This window comes from Leptonychotes weddellii, chromosome 9 (assembly GCF_054177405.1).
Source record: "Leptonychotes weddellii isolate Sample4059 chromosome 9, ASM5417740v2, whole genome shotgun sequence".
Classification (NCBI taxonomy): domain Eukaryota; kingdom Metazoa; phylum Chordata; class Mammalia; order Carnivora; family Phocidae; genus Leptonychotes; species Leptonychotes weddellii.
The window spans coordinates 3,204,557-3,209,883 of NC_138377.1; positions in this window are offsets into that span (position 1 = coordinate 3,204,557).

The window sequence follows — 5,327 nt, forward strand, 5'->3', positions numbered from 1 at the left end:
CTGCCCCTTGTGACCTCCAGGCTCTGCAGAGCCCACGGTTAGCTCTCTGGGTGGACGAAGGGGCCACGCGGGCCAGGGGGCTGTCCTCTCTTCCGCTCACAGGAAGAGGGTGAGGGGCAGGGCAGGGACAACCGGGAACTCTAGAAGGGAACCTTCACTGAGCATTTACTACCCACAGATTCCCGTTCCTCCGGGGGTCTCTCCGCTGACAGAGGAGACTGAGGCACGGAGGCTCAGCGACTTGCCAGAGATGGCCCGGATGGCAAGGGGAGCTGGGCCACAGACTGGCCACCAGTTCTGCTGTTCCTGGGGGCGGGGGAGGGACGTGGGTGACGTGGGTGACGTCACTTTCAGCAGCAGGTATGGGGGCGAGAGGGGGCAGAGGCCGACTGTCCTCAAGCTGCAGCGTGCTGGGGTGGGGGGCGGTGATGTCATCCCGGCACCTGAGGGAAGATGATGATCTCCATGTGCCCCCCGCGCTGCCCGAGCAGGGACAGGACACAGGGTGCCGCTCGGCCAGCAGGCTCCGGGCAGAGTGGAGCTGAGCCCTAGAGGCCAAAGGCTGCCTGGTGGCGGGGGGAGCAGCAGGGCAAAGTTGCACAGATGTGGGGGAGCCTCGTGCATTCGGGAGGCTGCAGCATGGGGATCAGAAATGGGCAACATATGCAAAGTGGGGCGGGGAGGGCTCAGCCGGCCTTGACATTAGTGACAATATCCCTGCTTGTCCCCCAGGAACGCTCAGACCTCACAGCCCCTTCCTCCCCTCCCTTACCTTCCACATCCCCCTGGCCAGAGGAGGAGGTCCCACATGACCTACAGCAGGCCCTTCTGGCAGCCGGGACTGTGGGGAAAGTCACTGGACAGCAGGACGGAGCTGAGCTGTCCGGGGGTGTCGGGCAGGAAGCCCAGGACAGCGTGGGTGGGAGGCGGTCACAGAAATTCCAGAGCTGGTGCGTGTGGCCCCACCTGAGGTCATTTACACCAACGGGCCGTGGCCCACGGTCCCCAGCCCCACGTCCTAGTGTGTCTGGACCATGGCAGAGACACCAGCCTGCTTGCAGCCCAAGGCCTGTCTGGGTGCCTGGAACCTGCTAGAACACATCCTGCAAGAGCACCTCAGCATTCCTCGTGCCACAGCTGAGGCTGCCCCACCAGCCCCGGGCCCCGTGAGCTTCTGCTCCTGCTCAAGGCCCCGTTCAAACACACCCATCCCTCTGGGGCCACCCTGATCCCCCACCCCCACCCCAGGGCTCCTGAAACCTGCATCGTGTAGAAAAAGGGCTCAGGGCTCAGAGTCAGGGAAAGCAGGGTCCAGATCCTAGCTGCACCTCCTTCCAGGCCAGGGCCTTGTCCAGTCTGCTTGTCAGTTTTTCCATCTGTGAAATGGGCTGCGTCAATCACGGGGCTGCTGGGAGGGCAGGGGAGGGCCTGCAGGCAGCCTCTCGGGAGTCAGGCTTGAGCTCGCGGTCCTCAGCGGGGTTCACCTGTCTCCGGAGCCTGAGCAGCCAGCACAGCCCCGTGCCCACATGCCCTTCAGAAGATCCAAACTCACTCCCTAACATCTGTAAACCCACTTACATTTCATGGGAAATTGAATCTGCATGTTTCTGATTCCTTTACAGTTAATTTGGGAATGATTGCTCTGCAAGGAGCAGCTTGGTCCAAACACTCCGAGGTCCCAAAGGTCTCAAGGCTGCATCTCGTCTCCCTGCAGGGACACCCCTAGGCTGGCAGGAAGCTCCCCATGGGGGTCCAAGAGGCAGCAGGAAAGCCACAGACTTCCAAGGGGTCAGGCTCCCAAGTTAGTTATGGTCCCTGGGATCAGCCCATCCCTGGATGGGGCTGGCAGGTGCGGCCCCTCACAGACAGACAGGACAGCGTCTCCAGGGGCGCCACCGCCAAGGCAAAGGCGGGAAGGAGGACAGGGCACACTGGGCGTGCTGGCCTATGGGGATCGCTGATGCTCAGTGGGCTCCAGCCTCCACCACGAAGTACCACCCACCAGGCTACTTAAACAACAGAAATGCATTATCCACAGCTCCAGGGGCCAGAAGTCCCAGATGCAGGTGTCAGGGGGGTCGGTTCCTTCTGAGGCCGGGAGGGAGGATCTGTTCCAGGCCTGTGCCCCAGCTTCTGGGATGATGCGGCCCAGGAGGGTGCCCAGGGCAGGCCAGGGAGCAGGGGTGCGTGAGGGGAGGCATGGTGGCCTCGTGCTTGCAGCGGGAGTGGGAGCATAAGGCAGAGCGAGGCTGCGAGCCAGGGGCATGCCTGGAACCAGGGTCCTTCGGAGGGGGCAGGGAGGACCTCAGTTCTGCGAGCGTGGAAGGGGCCTGAGGGGCAGTGTGCCACGCGGTCAGCCCAGGTCACAGGTCCGAATCAGCAGGGGTGGGGTCCCAGCCCTGCCCTCATTGCCCTGGAGGCCTCCGGGCTTTTAACAGCTCAAACCTCAGTTTGCCGGTCAGAGAAGTGGGTGGTGGCCACCGCTTACCATGCATGCCAAGTACTTGGCTCAGGATGGGGACCCAGTAAGAGAGCACATCTGGGGGTCTCCAGTGCAGCCTTGGGCCCTGGACGACCCCTTCAAGTGGCCCAGTGAGGAGCAGGTCAGTCGGCAAGTAGGAAAACCCAGTCCCTGTTCAGCAAGGATGTTGCTGCGTGTGGGGCCAGGGGTGGGTGCTCAAAATGATTAAATTCTTGGTTCTCTCTTCTTTCCTTATCCACACACTCTACTTTCTCTGCAGGGACCACTGAGCCCTTGGCACGGTTTCCATGGAGAGGGGTGCTGTTAGGTCCTGTTTCCCAAGACCCCCCCACCCACCCCAAGTCACGGCCACTAAGTGCATAGCAGGGCAGCCCCCAGCGAGAGGAAGACAGGTGGGAACGCAGGAGGTTTAGCCCTGAGCTAAGTGAAGGGAGAAATGCAGGCTCCCTGCTCAAGTCCCAGCTTCAGGTGAACCCGGGCGTGGAAGAGCAGGAGCGCCCTCCCAGGAAAGCCCAGCAAAGCAGACAAAGACGCAGCCCCAGCCCTGCTAGCCTCACCAAGCCCACGGCCGGCCCCTGAGCCCGGTCTTGTTGCCCCAGCAGAGGCCAGGCCCCGAAGGCTACGGCCGTGAGGTTGCCAGGCTAGGCCAGCTCAGGCCATAAACACTTCCTACCCGAAGGAGTGGAAAGAGGCTCCTGTCCCCTAGGTCCCCGTCTCTGTTTCCAAGTGGCCATTGAGGAATCTAGGGAGCTCCCAGCCTGGCGGGACGTGCTGTTCAGGGGGCCCCAGGCTCCACAGCACCACACACAGGCATCGCTTCACGGCTGGGTGACTTCCAGGGTTTTGCAAGAAATGCTGTTTATGTGATGTCTCACCCTTGGCAATTTGCTCGTGGTTTTTGCCGGGTGCTAAATGTGTGGCTCCCCGCCCCCTCCCGAACTGCCTGCACTGAGGCTGCTTGCTGCCCCAGCCAGCCCAGCCTCTTGGCACAATGGATAGGTGAGTGCCAGGTCCCCCGAAATCTATGCGCCCACCAGGCCGGGGACCGACCTTGTCCATCCCGTGCTGACCCACTGGCTCTGCGGGCCTTCTGGAGCCCAGAACATCCCCGGCCAGGGCCCTGCCCAGAGAGCAGAGCTGTCTGAGTCCCACTGCTCCAGCCGGGGTCCGTCCATGGCTCCTCAGCAGGGGAGCCCCTGGGAATGGGAGCGCTCACCCCTCATGCCCCTGTCTGGGACAGAGAGGCCCCAGGAAGGGGAGATGGTCGGGAAGAATTTCCTGGGCAGAGTAAGGAATTGCTTCCCGGGCACTTGTCTGGGCCTCAGTGTCCACATTATGGGGTTTCCAGATGAATCCGATGGTCTCCAGGCTCTGGAAGGCATCTTTCCCAGTCTTTGGACCCAGCCCTGGCTGGCCAATATTTGTGATAAGTGGCCTTTATCCAGCCTTGTGCTTCGTGTCCAGCCTCGTGCACCTCGGTTCCCCTGAAACCCGAGCGGCAGGTGCGTGTCGGTCCTCGCCTCGACTGTGCCATGTCGCAGCTCAGCTCCTTCACACAGGTCCCTCCTTCTGCCGGGGAAGCCTGCGCTCCACTTCCGCGGCTGCTGAAGCCTTTCCTATCCAGGTGCCACTCCTCCCGCACCTTTCCCAGGGAGCCTCTCCCCATCCTGCTCCCTTTCTCCCTCCTTCCCAGCACCTGCAAATTAAGTCAAGATTACCTGTCCCTGCACCCCCACCTGACCTTCTTGCGCCAGGTGCCTGGCCAGGCCATGCCCAGAGGGGCAGCAACAGGGACGTGGGGGACAGGAACCCTTTGTTGAGCCGGGGAGTGAAGAAGAGGCATCACCAGGCAGATAGGGATACATAGGTAAGGGTCCCTCCTCTGAATCAGGAGGAAATGCCCGCAGGAGGGTGTCAGTGGGAGCTTGACTCAGCATCTTAAATCTCAATCCACATGTATTACCTAATGATAAATGGAGACCAGGAGTTTAAATGGTTCTCGCTGGATTAAATCAAGACATTGGAAGCACTGCGCTCCTTCTGGAAGCTCTAAGGTAAAAATTTTTTTTTTCTTTGCCGGCTTCCAGAGGCTGCCTGCATTCCTTGGCTCGCGGCCCCTCCCTCCGTCTTCAAGCCAGCCGCTTGGCTTCCTCCAACCTCTCTTTGACCTCTGCTGCCGATGTCCCATCTCCTTCCCCTTTCCGGACCCTGCTGCCTTGTGCTTACAAGGATGTTGGTGATGCTGTGAGGCCTGTGTCAACAATCCCAGATGATCTCCCCATCTCATGGTCCTTAAAGATCACATCTGCGATTCCCTTTGGCCCTGTAAGGACACATAGTCACAGGCGCTGCGAATGAGAACATGGACATCTTTGTGCAGCCAGAAAGCTGCATCTCACCAAAAAGGAGCATGGATTCTGGAGCCTAAGGGCCTGAGTTCAAATTCCAGCTCACCACGTAGCAGCTCTATGACCCAGGCAAGTCACTCAGATGGCCCGGCCTCAGTTTGCTCATCAGTAAAAAGGGGTGAACAATAACACTCACCCGTGGAGCTGTGGTCAGGATTCAATAAAGCAAAATTCATAAAACGCTTGAAATCTTAGCATAATGTCCTCCAGGTGGTGGATCCAAGTTGTCCCAAACGGTGGGATGTCCTGCTTTTTTGTGACTCAGGGATACTCCATCGGATGTAAGCACCGTGTCTCCTTATCCATTCCTCCAGCAGTGGATACTTAGGCTGTCTCCGTGTCCTGGCTGCTGTGGATGAGGCTGCACTGAGCTGGGGGTGCAGGTATCTGTTCGAGATGCTGATTTCATTTCCTTTGCACATAGACCCAGAAACAGG